Source organism: Rhamphochromis sp. 'chilingali', assembly GCF_963969265.1.
Source record: "Rhamphochromis sp. 'chilingali' genome assembly, chromosome: 15".
Taxonomy (NCBI): domain Eukaryota; kingdom Metazoa; phylum Chordata; class Actinopteri; order Cichliformes; family Cichlidae; genus Rhamphochromis; species Rhamphochromis sp. 'chilingali'.
This window is the reverse complement of record NC_137942.1, coordinates 22002821-22030371: the sequence shown is the minus strand read 5'-3', so window position 1 is coordinate 22030371 and position 27551 is coordinate 22002821. Positions and strand designations below refer to the sequence as shown.

The following is a 27551-nucleotide window of genomic DNA, read 5'->3' as shown; positions in this document are numbered from 1 at the left end:
GTGCATGTCAGCTAAACAAGGTGACAACTTAAAACATATAATCACAGTAATGTTGTTTTTTTGTTTGTTTGGTTTTTTTTTTTTGGGGGGGGGGGGGGGGGGGGTTGTTTGTTTGTTTTTACCAAATTTCCCCTTGTGGGACAATTAAATGGTTATTCTATTGTTTTTTGGTTTATTTATGACATGCAACATGCAAAATCCCCACCACAGAGCAATATTTAGCCAGCTGTGGCATTTAATATTAATATTTAATGAAATGGGATCAAATTTCAGCAGCACAAATTAAATGAAAACATAAATAATGCACACAGTGCTCAACAAATGTATTTGACCAGCTGTCATAAAAACAAGAAAACATCAACTTTTTGTAAATCTCTATAAAATTAATTGAAAACTAGAAATTGTGTTGTTATACAACAGATATACCAAACTGAAGTCACATTTGTATACCCAAACTCCACTCGGCACACTGGACTCCTCAAAGAAGTCAGAAATTAATTAAACATGACGTTCAACCAAAAAAATGAATTTATCTTTCCATAGTATATTTAACCGTTTCACGCATTGTGATCACTACAGTGCACAGCTGTTCAAAGGCTGTTTTCTTGTGTTTGTGTCAGTGTTGATGGTATACTTGCACATAAACCACTACATTAGACACTGATGTGTCACTCCATACCAAATTCAAAGTCAACACGTATGTTGTCCACCTAAGCAGACATATAAAAAAACTCAGTGAAAAGTACATGTTTAAAAAAATGAAGTTCAGAAATCTTTGTTTCATGCCTAAAGATGAATAAAAAACTTAAGAAAAAAATCCGGATTGAGGTTTTCATAATCCATGCATGAAAGGGTTTTTATAAAAAAGCAAATTTGAAAATTCATGGATAACAACATTGTTTATATTCAAGATTAAAAATATCATTTTGATTAAAGAGCTTCTGCAAACTGGTGGATTACAGAAATGTAAGAACACTGCATGGTCTCCTTAAATATTCCACTACAGTAGATTCCTACATAGTGCACTTAGAAAAACACTCCGCGTTGATGACTCTTTTACCAACATCCAGTTCATTCCTGTTTCATTTAGTAAAACAGTAGTTTTTCACCCTGAAACTTGAACTGAATCTGAATCTGTTGTTACAGGCTCATGAGCACTGAAGGTACAATTCAGTTTTAATGTTTGACGGCTCTGAAGGTTAGCAAAGGTGGAGAAACCCATCCTATCCACCATAACAATATATATTCTAAAAATACAGAAACATATTTAAGTATTCATAATTTTAGATGATGAAATTAAAACTTAAATTAATGTTCCTAGCTGCTTTTACTTCTTCATCTACATCAGTTTTCTAAACCACTGAATACATATTGATTTTTGGAGGCAAATCTCGCCTTTGGTGATATATATACTGAGAGAGAGTAAACAAACACAAGAGAACACTGTAAGCAGCGCTTCTGGGCTGTTGGAGAAAAATGCTAAACAAAACAGCTTTAGCTGGCCTTGCTGTGAAGTGACAGCACTGCAAAGCCATCACTTATGGCTGCGTGCTTGTGTCTGGAAACGGCAATAAATTACAGGTAATATACTGCAAGGATACACAGTTAAATGAGGGCTCACTTAGTTTTTATCTGTAGCTAGATGTGTAAAATCGTGTGTATGAGGCTATCGTCGCGGATGCATTTCAACAATGAAGACCCGTGATCAAATGTAACAGGCAGATATATAAACACATGCAGCTAATATGACTTAAGAGGAAACTGGCTCACATTGATTGAAATTCATCAAGACTTCCTAAAACCTAACTCTGCATAACTCTGAACCTTAACCTAAGCCTTACATTACCGTGACCGTGAAATATGATTTCTTATATTTACTTAAATTCCCTTCCAGAATAATTATCTAAACAGAAGTAAAAGATCTTTTGAGACTAGCTTCAATTACTGTTTCTGTTAACAGGCATATTTCAGTTCTGTGTAACCGTGTGTGTGTGTGTGTGTGTGTGTGTGTGTGTGTGTGTGTGTGTGTGTGTGTGTGTGTGTGTGTGTGTGTGTGTGTGTGGGTGCACCGTTCTTTTTCTCTTCACTGTCACGGCACATTTCTCAGTGGGTGTGCACTAACAATGCCCTCTCCTCCTTGTCAAGGTTGAACTAAGCTAACATCTCAAACACACACACACACACACACACACACACACAAGCTTTCTCGCATTGCAACTAACATGCTCAAAAAAAAAAAGAAGCTGCGCACGCAAACATGCGCAAAAACTCGCCTCATCCTGACTTCTTATCAAACCTCTGAAATGAGCTATTGAAAAGTCAGTGATTTCAATTCAATTCAGCCCATTAATAACAAACCTCAGTCTCCATTCATTCGGGATCTTCAGTATTCAGGCACAAAAAAAACAGGGTCAGGCAGGCAGCGCGTGGGTTTACTGCAGTGAAGGGAATAAAGGACCACTTCTTTCAAGGACAGCTTACCTGAGCTATCACAGAGTGGTGGTTTACCTGGAGATAGTGTTAAGAAGAAGTTTATTGTATAAAGACCTACAGAGAAACATCACCTCAATTTTTAAAAAAGAAAAAAAACTGCCTTTGCTGGTACACCCAGCCTTGGTTTAGAGCTACATGTGGTCCATTAAAGGTAATGGAAAAATAGTGGTGGTTAGGCAAATTACACTATAAAACCACTGTGTTGATTTTACACCGCCACTAGCTTCTGTATATGTGAATGCAACCCCCTGCCCCGTAACTTTAAATAACAGTGAGGCTAATACCCCATTCTCAGCACAAATACAATGGCCTCACTCTCCCTGTCTTTATATCTCTTTCACTCTCTTTCATTCCCTCCCTTTCTCTCTCAGGTGTTTCAGCAGGTAAAAACCCCATTTCCCTGTTCCCCTTAGCTGACCTAACTGCCGGTACTCCCGGGAGCCCCAGCTAACTCTGCAGACCCATTTGTCAACGTTGACCCTGAAACACTCCCTCTTTTCATACCCTCTATATCTGTCTTCCCTCCCTACCCATTTTCTCCTCTTCTGGTTCTTCGGCTATTTTTAAGTCTTCCCCACATGTCTCGCTGTACGCTTGTCCTCCCAAAAAGGCTATAGAAACATCAAAGGCTGGATAAGAAAGACAGAAAAAGAGAGCATGAGAGGAAAGGACAGAAAAAGGCAGAAATATTACTGAAGTGAGAAGCTTTTAGGCACTGATGCTAAAATACTGTACATCAAAACTGTGAGCTCATCTTTAACAGTGACTCAGATGTGTAATGTGAAAGGTGTCGCTCATAGCAAGAACCCACAAAGACTCATCGACTGACTCTGCAGTTAACCTCAGCTTTATGGAGCATTTTAGTGTCTTGCAGCTCATTATTTCACTTTCAAAGCCGAAAGACTTCATTGTTTTGCTTTAGTCTCACGACTCCCATCAACCTAATTTCCGGCTTCAACAGGCAAATGCACTCGGCTGAAAAGTTCTAATAAACCCACTGTACACTTACAGCACCGAGAGCAGACAGCATTATCAGCTCCAGGACGGTGCAAAAGTCTTGATCTACCACACATTTCAATATATTTTGCTTAGAAGAAGCCAGGCTTTACTGTAATTTCTTAAAGTGGTTTTGAGCAATGGCTCTCCAGGCTTTCTGGAGGCCTTTCAAACCTTTTTCTTAGGCACTTTTTTACCAGCAGCCTGTTGCAAGAACACATAATTTATACTATTTTATTTGATCTACGAAAAATAACACAGTTTGATGGGAATAAAATAGTATTTTACCACCAACAAGGTCATTCACAAAAAGGTACTGGCAAAAAACTCTATATATATATATATATATATACTCACACTGCATATCTCACCGTGCAGTGTCATTAGAAAATGTAATGAAACTAGACAAGTTAGAAACAAAAGAAGAATGGTCAGATGGAAAGTACCTGAGGCTTTAAGGAAAACATCCAGCAAATACTTGACACAGGACCTAAGAGATGGACTCCTACTGTTCACTGAAGCCTTGTTATTGTCTCTTGTTATTGCTGTCAGAAAGCCATTCTTAAGGAAGCAACACAGGGAGAAGTATATTGAATTACACAAGAACTGGACTGAAAATCAGCAGCAACTAGTTTTTGTGAATGTTGAATCCAAATTTGAAATCTTTGGTCATCAACAATTGCTGCAAAGGAGGTCGAGAGAGAGGTACAACAGCAGCTCATCTGTACAACATGAAAACCATGACAGGGTTTGGGGCTACATTTCAGCCAGTGGTGTTGGGACCGTAATCTAAACTGATGGATGAACGATGAACGCACTAAAGTACCATCAGATTTTGATCCACCATGCAATGCCATCATCTGATTGGCAACATTCATTTCCCAGTTTGGTAATAATCCCAAACATACTGCAGTAAAAGCATACCATAGAAAAACACACAACAGTCATGGATTGGCCTCCCCAGAGCCCAAACCTCAACATTATTGAAGCAGTGTGGGATCATCTTATGAGAGAACAGAACTTGTTAGATTTCTACAAGCTGTATTTGCCTTATACGTGTAAACTTTCCATGTATGTTTGCATATGTGTCAATACATTTCTGCACCTATTTCCCATTTTCCTAATAAAATGTAATCCATGATTGTGTACATCACAAAAAACAGACTACTAACAGGTTAATAAAAAACAGATTCATTTTGAGTACCCGAGGCATGAACTTAACAGGTCACACAGAGCTAATATTCACAGAGGTCATGTACAGTAATTACAATATGCAAGGGGGAAGTTAATAGGACGCACACTGACTTCCTCAGCAAAATCCTTATCTCTAATAACCACACTATCAACTTAATTAAAGACTTCTTTTTTAAAAAGCCCCTCAGCCTTGCTCAGGTTTTTCTCTGTGCTTCTTATTCTATCTTTAACGCTCTCATTTGTGCCCATTTTGTCTTTTTCTGGCTGCTGCTTTGTCAACGTGAAAGCTGTTGAGTCACTCTTTCCTCGTCTCCATTGTCTTCCCCCTATCTTTGAAGTCACCCGAATTCCGCAACACCGCGGTGTCGAAGCGCAGAGCCCACTGCACCGTGTCAATTACATGATGCGACGCGACACTTTAAGGACTACATATTAAGGACTCTCCAGTTAAAAGAACCAAGAGCGCTGAGACAAGTTGCAAGTGACCTGAAAACTAAAAATAGTTCCTCCCAAAAAACTCGTCTTTCACTGCAGCATTTAAAATTAGCAAGACAAAAATGCAGTCGCTGAAACCTACATCAGAAGCCCCCTGCAACTCATGTAGCTATCGTTCTATCTTATAGCAAACCGTTCTGCACGACATAGATAACATGCTTCATGTCTGAACAGATAAAATGTCAGTCTGGACTCCCATGCATAACACTATTGAGTGTATTATTCTGTTACTTCAGTTCCAGAGGGTCAAAAATTTGTTGTGTTGCTGATGTGAAGCCTGTGTAGCTTTCAGTAGACTGTCAGACACAAGGACACTCAGGTTCCTTTTTAGCCTCTACAAGACCTCTTAAGTTGTCTTTCATGTTAATGGATGCAATGCAGCATCCTTTTTCTTTCTTTTCTTTTTTTCTTAGAGCTGAAGTTTTAAGAGCAAAGTGCTGGCTCTACATTACGAAAAACGCGAGAGCGAGGAAGAGAGGCAGGCAAAGACAAATAAACTGAGCATGCCAATAAAACATGAATAATTCCATTTTCCTGAGAGCCCCCCACGGTGCTCACAGCTTGTTCAGCGCCTGTCATACAGGGACGTTCTTACAAGTCGTGGTTCTTTTTCCCTCTCCCATCCATCCATCCGTCCTTCCTGACGGTCTTGCCTGCAACTTCAGAACAATTAAGGTTGACTTCATGCTCCAAGGGGCTTTTGGTCATAATGGAGAGAGGAATGAAACAAGGGAGAGGCTCGTCGAAGGGATATTTAATTCATGTCACTCTTACTGCCTGCATCTCTACATTCCCTGTCTTTTAGCACAGCTCACTGCCCCCAACATGGTGCAGTGCTGGGCAAGGATACACTATGCTAACACGAAGGCAGAGGCTATGGCCCATTTTGTGTTGCCATGCTGGAGGAGCTAAGAACGAAGCGGGCAGGGGAGGGAAACAAGCCAGCCTTATTCACTGCAGATTAATGCAGCGACAGCAACTTTGCATGACAGTCCATGTGTTGCATGTATACTTGGGTACATATGTGCTCCTTTACAGTTTTTTCTGAATGCTTAAACCCTAACTGTGATTCCTGTAGCACAATCTCTAAAACTATTCAGACTTATAGCAAAACCACTCACTGAGTTTGCAAAACTAAAAGCACAAAAACTGCTTTGCACTCAGTTTGCAATTTTGTAACACACACTTTGCAAAACTGTAGGCACAATTCACTGCACAACACTCAATTACCAAATTTCCAACACACTCCTAGCAAAAGTATACACATATATGGCTATCATTAACACTAATTTGCCAACTGTCTGGCACACTTTCACATGTGAAAACTTTTTTAGATAATTAGCTCACTTTGCAATCAGCCTAAGCACTATAATACAGGTAAGCTGTGTGTGCGGAGTACAATGGAGGGAGCAGAAAGAGTGAGAAGTAGAGGAGGCCGAGGAAGAGGACGTGGAGGTGAAGAAGTAGGACGAAGAGGACGACAAGGACAAGGAGGAGCAAGAGGAAGACGAGGAGGGGGGAGAGGAAGGGTAGGAAGAGTAAGAAATAGAATTGCTGATGACATCAGAGCTACAATACCCTGAGGGTAGCTGGCCAACGGGTCCAGCCTAACTCGAGCCGCTACACTGTAGCAAGTACCATAAGGACATCTTGAAATGAGAATCGGTTAGCACAGTCACTTCGCACAAAGATTTGTAGCACTGCCATATGCCAATGAGAAACACACCAATACCATTGATGTACAAATACTGAAATTGTTACTTTACAGAATTGCTAGATGACCAGATGCTGGGGGCAGAGGAAGCATGTTCACTGCAGACCAAGTAACCCATATAGTCATTATGGCGATTGCAAATAATCCTATACTTGGAAATGAACACTTGTGTTTGTTTTGATGTGTTTGAATAAACACCAGTACTTGAAGTTTGGATCCCTCTATGCTTATGGATCTATGACAGAAGTATGAGCTCAAACTGACATAGCCTACCTTGTGCACAGAGAAAGCAAAAGCCAGATGTGTTTTGTATTCATACCATCAGTGTGCAGTTGGCGCATTGTGTGCTTAGTAGATGATGGCTTGTGTGTACTGTTTGATACGGAAACACCATTTTTACGAAGGTGTGAAGAGTTAATCTAGCTGTGTTTGCTTTTGCAAGAGAACTACAATGTTTTGATTATTGGGTGACAGGTTTTCTTATTTGTGTGAAGAGTTTTGCAAAATTAGCCAATAGTTACAAAAAATGTGCTTAAGCAATCAGAAAAAACTGTAAGTCAGAAACAGGTGAAGCAAAAATGGGAAAGAAGTGGGTGGGGGGGAGACAGAAAAAGCAATTCCATTAAAGAAGAGGGACTCTCAAAAGCATGGGACACACTTAGCTACGATAAGTGCTGTGTGTTCATTGTGTGTGTGTGTGTGTGTGTGTGTGTGTGTGTGTGTGTGTGTGTGTGTGTGTGTGTGTGTGTGTGTGTGTGTGTGTGTGTGTGTGTGTGTGCATGAGCGCAATATAGAGGGCAGGCAGAGTGGGGTGAAGTTGTTGCCAACTTCTTTCGGCATGGCTTCGACACAAGGAGAAATCTCTCTGTATAATCTTCAAACACTTAACAACTGATATGATGGGGAAAGAAGGAGAGAGGGAAGGACAGACAGACTTTCAAGATTAGATGAGAAATGCAGATGAAAAGAAGAGATGAGGATGCGGGAGGAAGGAGACTACAGTGGACTGATAGAAGAAAACACAAGGCCAACAAATATTCTGGTCTCAAAAGATTTAACAGGACGGCCAGCGCTACATTATAAACCAGTAACTTTTTTTGTTTGGAAAATGATGAAATTCCTGTTCATACTGTAGCTTGATCTTTAGCATGTTACAAGTGGATTTTACTTTTGTTTAACAAATAGAAAGAAAGAAAAAACAACAAAATGTCTTCCATACCATTCATTAAATGCCCTTTTCCCAATTTTCTTCCATCTTTCTCCAGGATGAGGTCTGAGGAGTGGGAGGTCTGTTTTTCCGCTGCTCTTCTAATTAGATCAAACTTAAAGTAAGTGACTGTTGTCTGACCTCCCAGCACGGTGGAGTTTAACTCAAATCCCAAAGCAGCTAAAAGGGAAGATAACAGTGTGTGGCATAAAAAACTGCACAAACAAGCCTAGAGAACTGACTATACCAAAATCCATGGAGAAAAAAAGGGAATATACTGTATGAGAGAAAGAGCTACAGAAACTCACCGTGGATTTGAGATAAAGATGTGCACAACTTGTTAACCTAACAAGTTGTGAAGAAAGCTATGTAATTTAACACTTTAGTAAAAGGCTCATCCTCAGTTCACATCCTTGATTTTTACAACTAAATAAAGTGTTTTAAATAATACATCCATCCATCTTCCTAACCACTTGAGGGTCCTAAGGTACATCTTAGACCTCTAAAGGTTCTTGTCTACATCGGATATTATGACATCAAATTTTTGCCAAGCAACCACCTACTAACAGGCCGAAAAGACCCATATATAGCATGTATGCACCTAAAACACTACACTCAATTTCACAATTAGATAGATAGATAGATAGATAGATAGATAGATAGATAGATAGATAGATAGATAGATAGATAGATAGATAGATAGATAGATAGATAGATAGATAGATAGATAGATAGATAGGAACTAGGGGTGCAACGATATTCGTATCGATATCGAACCGTTCGATACAGTGCTTTCGGTTCGGTACGCATATGTATCGAACAATACAACATTTGTAATTTATTTTATCAACTTTCCTTCTGACGATGCTGTCTGTGTTGAGCGCTCAGTGAATCTGCGTTCGACTACTCCGCCTAGGCTGCACTGTCGAGCGCAGATCCACTGAGCGCTCAACACAGACAGCATCGTCAGAAGGAAGAGCGCAGGGCAAGCTAGCAAGACAGAAGTTGCAACATGGACCTCCCCCACCCTCATTCAGATCTGGCGTTTGGAATTATTTTGGTTTTCATGTGACGTAAGCGAGTCATGGACTAAAGTAAAACAGTATGTTGGATGTGCCATGCAATGCTCAATTACATGGGTGGGAACTACCCAGCCAACATGTATATATGGGCCCCACCTGGTTTTTGCTCGGGCTGGATGGGTACCATGTGGGCATGGGCTCAAACTGGGCTTTTTGTATGGGGCCTACTTGGGTTCTTCACATTAAACCCATATGGGCCATCCCAAGTGAGCACTTTTAGTAGGTCCTAGCTGGGTCAAACATGGGAAACACTTAACTTGGTCCAAAATGGGAAACACATGTAGGACCCACTTGGGTTTTCCACCTGGGATAGACATGGGCAAACACAGTCATTTAAGGATAGGCTGTTGTTGTGTGCCCCAGGTGGGGCAAAGTTAGGTAATCAATATATGTTTTAGTATCGATGACACAGGTGGGCCCCACCTGGTCAAACTAAATGGGTCGCACATGGGCAAATGCAAGTCAGACCCTGAAAACATGTCTATGTGGGCCCCAGGTGGGGCAAAGTGAGGTAATCAATATATTTTTTTAGCACTGATGACATAGGTGGGGCCCACCTGGTCAAACTATATGGGTCGCACATGGGCAAATGCAAGTCAGACCCTGAAACATGTCTATGTGGGCCCCAGGTGGGGCAAAGTTAGGTAATCAATATATTTTTTTAGCACTGATGACATAGGTGGGGCCCACCTGGTCAAACTATATGGGTCACACATGGGCAAATGCAAGTTAGACCCTGAAAACATGTCTATGTAGGCCCCATATGGGTTATGTTAAGTTAATATGGGCATATATTTTATGTGGGCTCAAGATTGTTTAGTATATATGGGACCCACTTGGGTTTCTCACATGAAAGCCATATGGGCAAAACCAAGTGGGAACATATAGTAGGTCCTGGCTGGGTCAAACATGGGAAACACTTCACTTGTTTCAAAATGGGAAACACACGTAGGACCCACTTGGGTTTTTCACCTGGGTTAGACATGGGCAAACACAGTCATTTAAAGAAAAGCGTTTGCTGTGTGCCCCAGGTGGGGCAAAGTTAGGTAATCAGTATATATTTTTTAGTATTGATGACACAGGTGGGGCCTACCTGGCCAAACTATATGGGTCACACATGGGCAAATGCAAGTCAGACCCTGAAAACATGTCTATGTGGGCCCCAAATGGGTTGTGTTAAATTAATATGGGCATATATTTTACATGGGCTCAAGATTGTTTAGTATATATGGGACCATCAAATCCATATGGGTGGGCATCCAATGTAGGTCCTAGTTGGGTTAGTGATGGTAAATGTGTACATTGGTTCAAAATGGTAGCACATGCTTATGTGAGGATTCTTCTTCTGTGAAGAGCCTGAGAAAGTGTTATTTGAATAAAAGAGGATTTATTCCAAACAAGCCCATCACAGATTGCGCACAACCCAGGGAGTTCTGAAAGTCAAATTGTAAAAATAATCTCAAAAGAAAGTATGAACATAACTCTCTTTTATAACCTGCAGACGGCACCCACGTGGTACCATTCTCTAAGAAATCACCCTAACTTTAACATATTTGGCACAACCTCAGTCTATGCTACCCTTACGTACAGTCAGATGTTCTTGACCCTTCATTTTTGACCCTCTCAGTATTTAGCCTTGGCTAGCAAATGTACTCAAAGTCCACATTGAGACCTCACGATGTTATGTGTTATCAGACACTACAACCCAGCTGTCAAGTGAGACTATAGGAACTTTGGTGTTTTTGAACATTCAATGTTACTCAAAACACTCTGCACACTATTCCAAATAACTGGTTTGAAACTGGTTACTTTTTAATTTTAGATTTCATTTTATGTACTTAATGTGAACTCTGCATGGTAGGCTGCATGGTGAGGCTCAGATAAGATAAAATAAGGACTTCATGATTCTTCTTAGGTAAATTCACTTGTCACAGCAGCAATAATAAGTGATTAAAACGGACACAAGAGTAGAAAAAAAGAAAAGCAAAAAATACGAATAAAAAACCTAAGATAAAAGTGAATTACACAGACAAAATCCAGATTTGGCATTTGCAAATTAAGGATTACTGGTTGTTCAAACAATTAAGACTATTTACTTGAGCAAACATGCAGTTGAGGATTTTTAGTAGATCAGACACACTCTACTGTATTAGAGAAAAGACAGTTAGTTACATGGAAGATGGAAGTTTTGGTTAATCAGATCCAGTAAAGCTCCTGAAGTATATTACCGATCTGTTAAAATGTTACTCTTCAAACTTGTGCCCTCAAATTATATAACCAGAAATAATTTATATTTTCTTTGAACTAGTGGAAAGGAGAGGGAATGGGGTCTTTCAAGCAGTCACACTTCAACTGTGAAACTCCCTTGTCCTTATGGTGTATTGACACTATTGAAACTTTTCAAAACCAGTCTAATGTTAGAAGAGCTTTTAGGTAAACTGTTATTCTTCTTCTTATCATTATTATATTTTTATTAATTATATTTTTATTATGATGTTGATTTGGGTGACACTTTTTGATAAATATTATATATTACTTTTTAAAACATATTAACCATCCCTATGCTTAAAAAACTTTTAAAAATAAAATTGTTCTTTTAAACTTGTGCATTGTTTGACTTTTAAAATTTTTGTATCAGGTGTAAAACGACTTTTTAAATAAAGTTGTTTTTAATGTGAGCAGCTCCTATTGGCTCGTTTAAAAAGAGGGAGGAGCAGATTGCACCGCCTAGCGTCTAGTCTTCGCGGTCTTTCGTCTGTTGCGCCTTTTCTCTCCCTGGTGTTTAAGAACGTGGAGGACAAAAGGATACCAAAGAATCGAAAACTATGACAAAGGTAAATACTTAAAGTTTGATACGTTTTCATCAATGGTTATTTTAGTAACTTTCTATAGTCGTCCTAAACGGTATAAGGGGGAGAAGCATAACATCTTTAGCTAGCAGGTAGAACTGGGTTAATTTGCTGCATTGTCTTTGGCAAACATAATTTAAAGTTAATTTAAAAAACTCTTACTGCCTATATTCTACTCAATAAAGTTCATCTTATCTTATTCTGTTTTCATTGCACCATTCTCTCTATACAGTTTTTGAATTTACACACTATAACGTACACGGCAGTTTTTTTCTGTGCTTCTGCAACTGTTTCTTGGGTTTTCCTATAAGGTTTTTGTAATTAATTTAAAAAATTTATATTATTTTTTTGGCTTTAGTGGATTCCTGCTCAGCTAACTCGGCCATTATGCACTACCCAGTAAACAAAATGGCTGAACAGTATCTTAAATGTCTGAACATGAGCTAGTCATACCATGTTACGTAATATTCATGTGCAGTGTAGCAAGGTGATTGTTTAAATTACAGGAGTAGATGCCTGCAGCTGAAACGGTTTTCTGATCTGAATACGGTAATGTTACCAGATATGCATTGTACTATGGGAAAACGGTGGTGGATCAGTGTGTAAAAAGCCCCCAAAAGAAACACACAGCGTCTTTAGCTCAAACACTGTCTGATCACTCTCTTAGATACTGTGCTGTTCCATCTAGTTATTGGTTACTGAGAAATGTTAGGTCATTAATTAATTAAGAGAGTGCAGCTGTTCAGATCAGATGGTGAAGTAGGAAAATGCAGAACATGTTATTATAGCTGAATGCTGTGTAAAATACTAGTAATAAATCTAACTCCCATTTATGGCTTTTACTACTGTGGGGCTAAATAAAAAATTACAGACATAATGGAATCTGCTACAATTACAAAGCTTAAGTTTAAAACAATTATTATATATTAAGCATTTTTTTGCTCTTTTTTTTTTTTAATTCTTTTTGCTAATAATGGACTCAATTTTATTATCAACTTCAAAGACCTATTAAACTTTTAAACCATTAAATCCAGGAAATTAGATGCCCGTAAATGTACGAGACCCTCTTTATGTCTAGTATCCCCAAATATTTAATAATCCTTTCTAAAAGTACACAAATTTTGTTCTTTTCAATTAAATATTGCATGTTCAATGTATTCTTGAGCAGGTAAAAATTCCACTAAATTAGTTTTTGCATATTTTTAAGTATAATCAAATTTTTATAGTTTGCGAGTACTTTTAATTTGGAGATTTTGCCACTTGATTTGAAGTTTGGATAGTGCTTTATAGTAATTTGTAAATGTTTTGAACTCATCTGGCTTCTTAATAATTTAATAAAAAATTAACAAGCCATGTAATAATTTGAAAACCACTAGGGACCACTTATAAAAAAGTAATTCCTTTTTTACTTAAAGGAATTTAGGATTTATGTCTGTCAAGTCATTTGTTCTGGCATAAGTCACCATTTTGATATATCTTCCTGTGACTTTTGCTGCTTGAATTAGTCAGTTTATCATATAAACACATGCAGTGCCTTTCAAACTTTTAATTACACTGTTCATTTTGTGCATTAGTAAGAGAATCTTTTATATTGAATTATCCTGGGAAAAAACAAAAATGTTTGTATTTTCTCATGCACTTTCTTTCATTTCCTTATCACGTTTAGATTCTTCAAGATCACAAGCACCATCTTTGACATGTAAGTAACTTTCATATTATTTGTATTACTTATTATTATTATTATTATTATTATTATTATTATTATTATTATTTTTGAAAAGTGATGGTCTTTGGGGCATCCTTTTTTTTTATTGGTATTAAGTATATATATTTATTTAGGCACAGGAGGCAATGATCTATTTTAAAATTTAACATTTATTTAATTTTCATCTTTTATGCTAACAATAATGCCAACAGTGTTCCCTTCACTTGACCCACAACTCTGACAGTTTTGGTCCTCTGCTCTCCTCACAATTGGCTGATTTCCATCTGAGCTGCTACTGTCAACTGCATTAAACTGATTTTACATTGCCTTGTTATTCTAATCTTTATCTGCGTTTTGGACTCCAAACATTCACACCTGCTGTTAGTAACCAGAGCTCACAAGAGTGTAAGGCGTGTAGTTCAATAAAGTGATCGATGTGTTCACTAGCTGATTTCAATAAACCGGTAACTTATCAAATCCATATTTTATAGGAAGTACATTACTGATAAAAGTGGTAATAAACACGGTAACCAATAAAAATTAAAATTTCCTGTTATAAAAAAAAATACTGCAGTGAGCTCGGTTTTCTAACACCAGGTGTGAACATCTACAGTCTTTAAGCGCTGGTAAAGATTTAAAAATAAAAGCATTCAATAACATAACATTAAACAGTAAATTAGTTTGATGGTGTTGACTGCAGCAGCTCAATGTTAATCAGCTGATGGTGATGGAAGCAGATGAGCGTTTTTCATCATGGTTGTTAGTGATGTGTTGGTCAAAACGAAACGGCTCTTTGAAGTGAACGACACAAGCCAAGCGTGTTTTTTCTCTCTCTCTCACCCTCTCTCTCGCACTTTTTTTCCGCTTCACTCTGCACGCGAGCCTTGTGCTTTGCGCTGGGAAGAGGGGGGAGGGGCGGTTGTTACACACGCAGTAGCACAGTAACAGAGCAGGAGGGAGAGAGAGAGAAAGAGAGCCAGGGACAACAACGTCACATTAGAAAGGTATAGTAATCATCCACAACTATTTTCAATTGCGGATGATAAAGGATTCAGAAAGTTTATTCATGCAGGCCCATATGACAGAGAATGTGCATCTTCTGTTTGTTTTCATATTATAATTTATATTTAATTGTGTTGTGGTTTGCAGTGTTTTGTGTTGTTTCACTTTAAATTTGTTTAAAAGGAAAAAGCTGAAAATTTAAATAGTTAAAAGTTGAAATGTAAATAGTTGTTTTTTTTGTATTATATGATTTATTTATTACATTTTATGTGGAGAGAATAAATAAAAGTATATTTACGGTGGCTGCTAGAGACAAAGCACGTACAAACCCCAAAACACGTAAAAACTCCATAGCACGTACAAACTCCAAAGCACGTACAAAACACAACAGAGGTGCTCCAGGATGCTAGGCACAGTGTTGAGATTTTGTTACCTAGTGGCTACACAAGCCAGGAAGTACCAACGACCGGATTTGGTGTGTGGTAGTAACAGGTAAATGAACAGCTTTTGGAATTTTTTATGAATATATATGAGTGCTTGTGTATAAATACACAAAAAATACACATATGATTTCAATTGTGTAAATTAAGTGATCTAGATAGCTCTGTTTTGGAAGTTCAGTTGACGCTAGAAATGGGTTTTGGAGTTTGTACATGCTTTGTCTCTAGGGGCCACCATATATATTTATATATAAACATATATAAATAAAACCACGTTTCTTTTTTTACATTAGTAATTCCTTTTGTTCATAATTTTATATTGTTGTTAATAATAAATTAATTAAAGCAACAAAACAACCTGAAGAGCCGGTTGGGAGCCGAAAGAGCCGGCTTTCTAAAAAGAGACGAAAATCCCATCACTAGTTGTGTAATATGCTGGTATTGATATGATCAAAAATGAACTGAGTTGTTTCGTATTCTATAGAAATTGTACATCTAATTAATAACAAGGCTTTCTGCTGATGTTATTAATTAAAAATTTATTGTTTTATTTTTAAGCAACAACTTTTTAGCATGCAATCAGTCCATGCTGTACAGGACAGATTTGTAAACTGTGCATACAAAAATAGACTATTTTACAAAATTGCTCTTTCAACAAATGTAAATCACAGCAGATTTTTTTTGTTGTAGGTGCACTGTCACAACTAGAAATGTGGGGGGAAGTCCTCAAAGTTGAAGGCAGAACAGGAAAATACATGGAAATAACAATTTTCCTTTAAATGGTAAATGGCCTGCATTTTTATAGCGCTTTTCTAGTCCCTAAGGACCCCAAAGCGCTTCACACTACATTCAGTCATTCACCCATTCACACACACAATCACACACTGGCGATGGCAAGCTACATTGTAGCCACAGCTGCCCTGGGGCGCACTGACAGAGCACATCAGTAAAGGTCGATCTGGATACTTGATAACTGTTGGTATAGGTATGACATGAATTTGAATCTCCATTATCACAGGTTTTAATTGGGAGGGAACATGCAGATATACAGGAGGACTATAAACAGCAATTCCTATTGCATACAACTGTTTTAGAAAATACCAACAACACTGTTAATTTATCACTTGCTGGTCTATAGACTTTACAGTGTGGATGGATGGAAAATCCATCTGGCTCCACTCTGGCTGAATTGGTGCTACAAACAACTCTGCGCTCGGCTTTCCTGGCTGTGTGTGGATTTATACTTACACATCCAAATTTTGACCCTATTTTTCTTCCTTTCAGCTGATTGGTCAATTGCATGTCAATCACCAATTAAACAATCCAATCAGAGAACATCTCCAGAAGTTGATTCTGTTCATCTGGACGTAGCATTTTCAGTGGGAGAAAATGCTGCAAGCGCTACGTCCAGATGAACAGAATCAACTTTTGGAGATTTACTTACCTGGATGATTGAGCATGCATCAAGACAATCAGAGAACAGATAGGTTTGGCTGTTGGAGGGCTGCATTACGGAGCTTCAGGTCCTGGAAGAATAAATTCCCTTTTACATACCAGACCAGCATTTTTCTTCATTAGCACGAAGGAAAACAGTCTGTGCGTGTCAGAGTTCTGTGGTTTTTGTGTCACAGGGCTTATAATATGTGTAAAAATCTGGCCAGGGACCATCACATCACACTGCTATCATATTTTTCTGTTGCTATCATGTTTCTTTTCTGAGATGTTGTTACTTTTATGACAGATGTAACGAGAAATCTTCCAGAAAGTTAAATTTTTTATTCTAATCAAATATTTGATTCTGATAACAGATAAAGATTTTTTTTTTTACTTTTGTTCTGCTATTTCATAGTTTATACAAATTTTGGCCAATTCCTATTTATTTTAACCCTTTAGCCCCCAAAAAGTCGCCAGCGACAGGTTTTTCCAAACCTGTCTCGTCAAACCTGAGCTCTGCCAGGGGCCCAACACGCCTGGACTTTTAGAAGAAAAGAGATGTCCGAAAATAAACCACAGGGTCAAATACTTAATTTTGTTCAGTGTTTTAGAGTTATTAATTTGAATTGACTAATTTAAATATTTTATTCATGTACATTTTGATTGCCTTTAGTAAAAATGGCAAAATTTCAATTTCTTTTTTCTTTCTGTTATTAATCCTTGATTCATATAGTATACAGTAGAGGAAAAAACCTACCAGACCTACCAGTTATCCTGCGTAACATTATTGGGGATAAAGGGTTAAGGAAGCGCAATTAATTTTTTTAGTTTAGCTTGTGTTTACTACCATTTTTTTTTATCACCACACAGTAAACATTAAGTAATATGTAAAGTGTCCATTTATCCTCCATTCCGGTCCATTATCTTAAGCTTAGGCTGCTGCCCCTCGACCCAATCCGGTACTAAGTAGAGAGGCCCAGACTTCGCTCTCTCCAGGCACTTGGCCCAGCTCTTCCGGGGGAATCCCAAGGCATTCCCAGGCCAGCCGAAAAACATAGTCCCTCCAGCATGTCCTGGGTGTTCTGGGTCTCTTCCTGGTGGGACGTGCCCAAAACACCTCACCAGGGAGGCATCCTAACCAGATGCCAGTATCTAATCTGTCCTTTTTGTATGTTCCCCTCAGGTTGCCATGGTAGCAGATACAGGGGAAACAAGTGTAGACGATGCCACAAGAAGGATGATGAAATTCCTCATATCACCTGAGCTGGCTGTGGAGTACAACATGCTTGGCCGACATGGGGAAAAAAAGTTCAGAGATTTGCGTCTTTTTAATGTTGTGTATGGTAAGTTAGTTTCACTTGAGACATTTGAACTTTAGAAAACTAAACTTTTTTAATAAAGTGTTTGAAAGTGTAACTGAGATTGGTTATCATGCAATTTGTATATATTTTTTGAGGCAATAAAGTGAAATAAACATTGTTCTTTGAAAATCATCACCAAATGAAGTAAGCTAAGATTAACTTTACTTTGGCTTGCCCGTTTTTCTTCTTCTTCATTTGCAGAGGCACTGAAGAATTATTTAACATCAAAAGTCAACTTGCAAGAAGCAGAGAAGGCTCTGTCCAAGTGGTTCAGTGGAGCTAAAGACAGAGGAGGACTGAGGGCTGCAAGGGTACAAAATAGACTTACGGCTCTGTAAAAAAACAAACCCTGCTGATTCAAGATAAGCTTTTGAGTTTTCCATCTGACTTTTTCCCCATGTTGCTACAGTTCCAAATATCTAAGGAATTTTGCTGTAGTTCGACATTTCTAGTTTTTAAACGTTTACGCACTTTGGAATACAGTTACGTAAAATCACAGTTGTTGGACAAAATAAATGTGAAAAATGTTGTTTTGTGTACCCTCGTGATTTTTGAAATGGTTTTATTTACAAACTAGATTTTGTTTGCGGTCAGCTTTAATATATTTGGTGTCTTTGTGCCACAGAACCCGTATTAGCCGTCTGAAAAATTGATTTTGTGACTGTTTTACTACATGGGGCCCACTCAGTGCCAGAACTTAGTCAATTCAAACTAGAAATAAGATGCAAATACAGAACCCACTGCTAATGCCATTCCAACTTTTTAGCTCATGTTTTCCTCATGTTGTACCCACTAAGAACTTGAAAAATGGGGCCTAGGTGGGTTTCAGTGTACTTTGCCCAGTTGGGGTCCATTTAGTTCCCAGATTTTACCTATATAACACCGAGATGGGCTTATAAAATGGGGCCATTATGGAACCCGCGGACAATCCCACTTAAAACCCACTTTTTAGCCTATGTGGTACTCACATGGTACCCACAAAACAACTTGAAAGGTGGGGCCTGGGTGGGTTTCTTTGTACTTTGCCCAGTTGGGGTCCATTTAGTTCCCAGATTATACCAATATAACACTGAGATGGGCTTACAAAATGGGGCCATTATGGAACCCGCGGACAATCCCACTTAAAACCCACTTTTTAGCCTATGTGGTACTCACATGGTACCCACAAAACAACTTGAAAGGTGGGGCCCGGGTGGGTTTCTGTGTACTTTGCCTAGTTGGGGCCCATTTAGTTCCCAGATTTTACCAATATAACACCGAGATGGGCTTATAAAATGGGGCCATTACGGAACCCGCGGACAATCCCACTTAAAACCCACTTTTTAGCCTATGTGGTGCCCACATGGTACCCACAAAAACTTGAAAGATGGGGCCTAGGTGGGTTTCTGTGTACTTTGCCCAGTTGGGGTCCATCTAGTTCCCAGATTTTACCAATATAATACCGAGATGGGCTTATTAAATGGGGCCATTATGGAACCCGCGGACAATCCCACTTAAAACCCACTTTTTAGCCTATGTGGTGCCCACATGGTACCCACAAAAAACTTGAAAGATGGGGCCCAGGTGGGTTTCTGTGTACTTTGCCCAGTTGGGGCACATTTAGTTCCCAGATTTTACCAATATAACACCGAGATGGGCTTATAAAATGGGGCCATTATGGAACCTGCGGACAATCCCACTTAAAACCCACTTTTTAGCCTATGTGGTGCCTACATGGTACCCACAAAAACTTGAAAGATGGGGCCCAGGTGGGTTTCTGTGTACTTTTCCCAGTTGGGGCCCATTTAGTTCCCAGATTTTCCTAACATAACACCTATATGGGCATTTAATATGGGGCCATTACGGAACCCGCGGACAATCCTATATGGGGCCCATTTTTCAGCCCATTTCCAAACCATATGGGCCCCACATATAAATGTTGGCTGGGTAGTGTGTTAGCGCAGTTAGCTCGTTAACGTGTTGGCCGTCTAGCCCCATGCACGGGGCGATCGGCGGTAGCTCGTTAACGGAGATTTGCCGTGTTGTGGCGTTAAGGTCATTTCAACGAGATTAACCTGAAAGCACTAGTGGGAACACAACGAATATGACTGCACATTTACGCCGACATCATCCTAGTGCAAAGACAAAAACAACAAGCATGCTACTAACTTTAGCCGAGTCATTTAGACAGCTGTTAGCACATGATTCTCCTTATGCTGCTGAGAATATAGCCCAGAAGAAGCGGATAGTATAGCTTTTATTTTGGAAAGAGACATTTCTCTGTAATAAACTCTCTTTTCCAAAGATGAGTGATTCCTCAATCAGATACAGGGTTTGCAATATCGCTAGCCCGACGTCCTGGGGCTAGCGATTTTTTTTCAGACGGGCTACTCTGCCCGTCGGGCTATTGTAGGAAGGAAAAATATATGTCAATGCTTTTGCATTCTTTCGGAAATGTAGCTGGGTAATTATGTCATTGGCATCGGTGAGCCACTGTCAATATGTGACATATTGAAATCGCGTTTGAATTTGCGCTTGTTTTTTTGCTTTCACTTTGCAATCTTGCGAACTGTGTATAGAGAGCGACAGTACTGATCTGTGAGTGATGATAATTTGTGCACCAATTCCTCTGACATCGTCTTATTAATCGTTAGCTTACTATGCAAACATGACAAGTGAAATCTCCCGCAGCTTAAACATGTGAGAGGTTGATCGCGCAGAGAATCGCTGAGCTTATGTGAGTGCGTGTGTAAAAGCAGCAGGATTTATATTTCAGTTCTGCTGAGCCAAATAAGACAGGTCAGGGTGAAGAAGTGACAGCCAAAGAAAAGCTTACCACAAAACGGAGAAGTTATGCCAAATCAGACTATAAGGCAAAAAGAAAGTGCAGCTTTATGGTTTCATGGACAAAAGAATTTCTGTGGCTGCAATATGACGAGCTAAATAACCAGGGCTGCACATAAGTGGTCCGCAGGTGCGCATTCGCTGTCAAAATAAAAAACGCGCACAAGGGTTAGGGTTAAATTTAAAAACTGTACTTTTGAGTTAAAATATATATTTATAATTTTAATAAATGACAAATTAAAAAGGCATGAACATTTTTTTTGTATCGAAAAAATATCGAACCGTGACACCAAAGTATCGAACCGAACCGAACCGTGAATTTTGTGTATCGTTGCACCCCTAATAGGAACCCATGATAGCGCCATTTAAATGTCATAGGCAGTTTAATGCACATTAATATTAAGTCAGTTAATTTTTCATGTGTTTCTTCCACATGATGCTTTTAAGATACTCACAAGTCACCACCTGCACGTTCGACATATCTTTATTTTCCTTCTTCTCATCTCATCCCTGTCATGCAGATGTCAATAAAAATGTGAATGTGATACTTCAGCATCTAGCTAGCCCTGCAGCAGAGGAGCGAGGATAAATGAGCAGAGTGTTTTTGCAGCAGCAGGTAATTTCAGGTTCACTGTTTGAAACAGGTTAAAACAATTATGATAAAACTTACTCTTTCTGTGCAGTTTGGCACACAATTTGGTGCAGTAGTTACAGACACAATGTCTTTTTTCCCTTTATCTTTAATTAAACACTCTGAACATGTTAGAAAGAGGCTCAAGAGCTGGAGATCAAACATGTTTTTCAAAGTAAGGACTGCTCAGCAAGAGGCGGCCGATAAAGAGGAAATTTAAAGTGTGCATTATCCTAATTATCTGTACATGCTGCGTTACTGATGGAATCTGATTTTTTTTATTTTTTTTGCTTTGTTTGTTTTTTTATTGCTATGAAATATCTGAAAAAATTAAATATTTATGAGTTAGTTTGAAATGAGTCCATTGCATCGCTGCATCAGGTTCTCCCACCTGCTCAGCCCCACTTCACCACTTGGACCCAGTGTGTCTCAGCATTAATTCTAAGTTCATTGCTCTTCATCGCTGCTGATATTGCAGTTTCTGTGCTTACTTAACAATTTTGAAACATGCGTTGGAGTCATTATCCTGCTGAAATGATAAAGTCCACTTTAAGTCCAACTTCAGCTTTGACGTAGCCTTAATCATCTTCAAGTGCTCGGTGATAAAATGCAAAACTCAAAGTTACATCAGTGACTGCGAGCTGGCAGTGATACAGCCACAAACTCTAACATTTTAATTACCATGCTTCCTAGCTGGTCTGAGTTTTCTGGAAGAGCCCAATATTACATATCAGCTGTATAGCAGCTGATGAAAATTAAAATAACAAATAATAGAAATACCCTTCAAACAATGTTAAACACAAACAACCAGGTGATCTAAGCAGAGTGTAAACAAATAAATAAATAACTATTACACATAAAAGTTCTTTGAGAAATCAGTTTTTGTTTCATACGTTGTATATCGGTTAATGTCGGAGTATCGGATTTTATATAGTATCAGTCTTAAAAGTCCGATATTGATCAAGCTCAATTCTCTTGTCTGCCCACACTCATTTAATGATACTGTGACTAAACAACTCTATCTTTAAAATGCATCAAAAACCAGTGTTGATTAATCATATAAATAGGGCAATTGGCTTGTCATCCACAGCACATGACTGGGATATTTATGACTCTATAAATGCAGTCATAAATATCAAGGAGGCTGTAGCTGCAGACTTATAAGGGCGGTAACTTTGTAACTCCTACTGCTACCTGAAAAACTTTGTCAACTCCTTAACAAGCTGTCAATCTGGATCCCCATGCCATTGTCAGCGTGGGTGAAATCAATAGAGTGATGTGTTTACCGTTACAAAGCGCATATTCACATCATCATAAATTTGCTGCCATGTCAGCATCCCTGAGGGCAAAGATATTTGATATTTACTCATCCGTATGTATCTGAGGAGGTGTGAGCGACAGCGCATGGTAATAATGCACTCTGAAAAATCAACCCTTCGCTCAAGTCTCTCTCTCTCTCCAAACTGTATTTATGATTGACACGTTCTCCTGAAAGATGCTTCGGCTTGATAAGCAGCTGCTGCTCGTAATGAACCGGTTTGTAGTGCGTACAGAGAATGAGGATCTAGGTTTTAGGTGTATTAAAACACCCGAGTAGACAATTTAATCTGACAATTTCAACACTCATAAAATGTTTTTCTTTGAAGCTTCGGCGACTGAAGGTTTTTTGGGGGGGGGGGGTTTAAAAGTTTTTACTTGTGCTGATGCGACTGCCTTGTGGCACAAAGATGAGGAATAAAAAGACTTCCAGAGCCAGCAACTGCATGCATGCGTTATCTGTATATTAGTCAGGATTAAGCTGAGATGACAAAAATTCTTTCCTTCAGAGCCGTGATGGCTGTGTTATTCTCCGCATGCCTCTTCAGTCTCTCAGTAGCTGAGCTTATGTTATATTTATTGTGGGGTTTTTGTGTCAGCTTATGATGGCTGACAAGAGCCAGATCAGAAATTCAATTTACTGCTGAGACATTTGGGTTAATCAACAAGAAAAAAAAACTTTCACACATATTATTCAGTCATTTATACACATGCACTTAAAAAAACAGCCAAAAATGCAAAGACAAAGAGACAAGGGGATTAGTTTGATGTTAGCCGGGCTGTTGTTAGTTTAACCGTGTACACAGACACACACACACACAGAGGGGGGAAAGGAAGCAGTTAGTAATAATGGCACTAGCTCCAAATAAATTGTTTGAGGAGGTGTCAATGTAGCAGCATTACACACTGCAAGCGAATACACATGACAGGGCATGATCAATTCCTGCACATCATCATCCGTCAAAATCATGCCGAGCGCAGGCCGACGTTATTAGAGCATCTCTCTCTGCGGGAGCGAGCTCGACAAAGATTTTGATTTGTTCAGCGGATGGAGGCAGCAGTGGAAACGAGGAGTAAGTAGCGGCAGGCGGATAAAATGGAGAAGATGAGGCATGTAAGGGGATTAAAGACTAAAGTAAATGTCTACACGAGAATAACATCAAAATCAATTTATATTCCCATTTAGGCGTCACATTACACAGCGTTGGGCCTTCTATTCTGTGCCAATGTCAATTAAGTTAAAGGAGGAAGAGTGTGGGCTATAAGTTTTTCTCTCTCCCCACCCCAGGAATCTGATCCAGTTCGTCTACCTGGCTACAGCTGATGATGTTAAAATGCTTTGATAATGTGCCCGTGAGTATGTGTGTCTGCTGCAATCTTTGCATAAACCTCCGCTGTTCCCGAGGCTAAAGCTGAGGCTTTGCCGAGAGACAGAGGGAAGGAGACATGAACGTTTACTGAGAGACAAGAACTGAGGAGACAGGAGGAGAAAGAGAGAGGGTGGGTGAAAGGAGGGATGCTCCACGAGGGAGACAGCGGAAAACGGGGATAGCGCGAGAGGCAAGTCAGAAGAAAACTTGATATGCACGGCGAGCCGAAAACTGTGCGGCACAAACAAAAACTTCCACTACTTTGGAACAGATGTCATTGGGGAGAGCCTGCAAGAAGAGGGAGATGAGAGAGAGAGGCAAAAAAAGAAAGAGAAATAAAGTCATAGAATAAGTGAACAGCTCTATTTCCCCCAGTCCCGCATATTCATCCAAATCGATCCCCACTGAGCAGTGAGAAGCCATTTCTCATCTGGACGACAGCTGAATCTGGCTATTAGAATAAAACACGCCTACACACACACACACACACACACACACACACACACATATATATATATATATATATATATATATATATATACATATCCACTTCAGTGTTTTTATATTAACAATCAAAGTCAGACACAAGCACAACACTAAGAGTGCTAACAAGCAAGCTGTTATTACAGGAAACTCAATGAGGACGGTCTTAGTGTGGCAATAAGAAAAGTTCCTTTTGATGCCATTACTAAACACACACACAGGCGCATAACCAATTACAGAGACACAAAAGCAAATCAATTTGTGTGCATGATATTGATAAAGTACAAGCGTATAAAGACACACACACACTATCTGCGCAGAGGTGTGCTACTGTGCAGCAGAGCCTGCATGTGGTTCAGCAGGCTGAAGATGCTCTAGTTAAATGGCAGTGTGATTTAAGGCACACAAAAACAAATGGCTCCACGCAGTAATTGGACAAACTCATAAATGATATAAAATGTTATTTTTATTCACTTGTTTTCCCTCTCCTTTCCTTCCCTCCCACTTCTATTTGCTATTTGACACAACCAGACAGCAACAAACATCAGACAGCGCGTGTGTTTGCGCGCGCCCCAGGCGTGCGCACGTATGTGTGCAATTATACCGCCTGAGGGGAAACAACAACAGGGATGGATGAATAATGTCCTTTGATCACAGCAACACCACACACACACACAAATCTACTACAACAGTGCTGGCATTTACATCAGGTGTGTGCGTGTGGCCAGTTGGTTTGAAAAAATGCATAAATAAACTAAAACAAACAAAACTAAATTTAAAAAAGGAAGAAAAAAAAGACAAATTTCCAGGAGTACACTTGTGTACATCTGTAGTAGAGGAGAATACTTTAGTAAATTAATGATTAGAAAATACTGTTCGGGTCCTCGGGTCCATCGACAAAATTTCATCATTATGGATCAATAAATTACAAAAATACACTCGCAGCATATACTGCAGTGGATACTGTGCGTGCGTCACTGCCTAATTAGTTGAATGGAAACATTGGGTAACAGTTGCTGATGGTTTTTCTTTTTAACATCTACGCTGCACAGTCAGAGCCAACTATGTGAACTGGGAGGGGCAGGGCATTCTTTCAGACACATATGATTGGACTTAAAGATGATCGATGACGAAAAAAAGGCCGAGATAATGGGCAAGATTAACAACAGAAATGTCGTCTTCTCTAAGCTAGCTAAACTAAATACAACTACAATTACCTCACAGTTGTTACAGCTTTGTGGGCATTTATTTATGCACAGCTCTCTTAAGGTCCCACCACATTTGAGTCAGGTTGAAGTCTGGACACTTTGATTCTTTTCTTTCTCAATCGTTTTGTTGTAGATTTGCTGTTGCTCTGGGGATCACTGTCTTGTTCTGTGACCGAGTTTTAGCCACGTTTTAGCTGTCGGACAGATGTCCTCATATTTGACTCTAGATTACTTTGATAACCAGAGAAGATCATGGTCAACTGAGTGACTGCAAAGTGCCCCAACCATCACCCCTACACATCCACAAAGTTACCACAACATCATGGACATATGATCTCCACCTTAGTTTTGTCCTTCTGAAAGAGATTGTTCCAGAAGTCTTGTGGTTTGTCCAGCTTAGCTGTGCTGCCATGCAAGGGGCTTACACCAGGCAGGATGTCCAAACGAGTTATACTGGTTCAGTCTTTTTTTTGTTTTGGTCTTTTTCTTGGCTTTGTGTTGTCACACACATAAATGCTCCAAACCAGCAAACTGACAAAACTTCTGCCTTTCATATAGGTGTTCATACTTCCTTATGATCAATTATTCAGTAGAATAATTTGAGTAGAAGCGGCTGTCTGCTACTTCCCTTATTAATTTCTATAGAAGCTGTAAGGATGTGCTTAATATTTCACAAATTGCCTCTGTATATTGGCTTCGTCTTGTTTGAATAAACGACAGTGTAATATGTTATGTGTTGCTGTTGCATTTAACTTATTTTGAAACCTTTTAAAATTAGGACCTGATTTTTTCTTTTCAAGTCCTGAAACGTAAAACCTAAAGCCTCAAATAACTATTCAATTTGCAATTTAAAACTACACTTATTCAGACAGGTAACACAGCCTTTGTAGAGAAACAATAATATTAATAATATTACAGTTTTTCTCGATTGCTTAAACACTATAACCAGGCCTCTAAACTAAAATTTCAAAACCGTAACGCTATTGTTCAAAAAGCTCACCCATTTCCCTGAACTATAAACACTATTCCCTGCTTTGACACATGACTCAAATTTGGTGAACTGTTACTGCAAAACTCTACACACAAATCCCTACATTTTACAGTGCTTACACCATGTAGTCATTTAGAAAGCACTAGCATGCAATAATGTTAACTTAAGTCAGCATAGCTTGAGCTCAATTAGCACACAATTAACCAGGTGGAAACACTAGGAGTCAAAATTTAGCACACACCAATCAGAACCTGCGATGGATAGATAAAAGGGCCAAAGTCAGCTCATTCAGGTTTGAAACAATGGATCCAAAGAGATGCAAAGGAAGAGGACGTGGTGGAGAAAGAGTACGTGGTGAAGGAGGAGGACATGGTGGAGGAGGAGGACGTGGTGGAGGAAGAGGACATGGTGAAAGAGGAGGACGTGGTGGAAGAGGAGGAGGAGGTGGTCTAGGACAACAGGAAGGTGGTGGAGGAGGAGGGAGAGGTGGAGGAGGAGGAGGACATGGTGAAGGAGGTGGAGGTGGAGAACGACGGCGACAAGGAAGGGGAAGAGCAAGGGCAAGAAGACAGTCAGTCTCGGATGAAATTCGAGCCACTTTAGTTGACCATGTCCTTGTCCATGGGATGACTATGAGGGAGGCTGGGCAACGAGTACAACCAAATTTGAGTCGCTTCACTGTTGCCTCCATCATCAGAACCTTCAGGGAGGAAAACAGGTAGGTGTACTTGCAGTAAGACTGCTTTGTACAGTAAC

At 39.3% G+C, this 27551-nt stretch overlaps 1 protein-coding gene and 1 long non-coding RNA gene across 2 annotated transcripts in view; one reads left to right on the top strand and one right to left on the bottom strand.

Annotated features, from left to right (window-relative positions):
* grin2aa (glutamate receptor, ionotropic, N-methyl D-aspartate 2A, a) overlaps positions 1 to 27551 on the bottom strand; it is a 179880-nt gene that overhangs the window by 134254 nt on the left and 18075 nt on the right. The window lies entirely within an intron of this gene.
* On the top strand, positions 11891 to 18281 carry LOC308412198. Its single transcript, XR_013974536.1, has 4 exons — positions 11891 to 12015; positions 13697 to 13729; positions 17795 to 17954; positions 18174 to 18281. It is a non-coding gene; the product is annotated as an uncharacterized lncRNA (long non-coding RNA).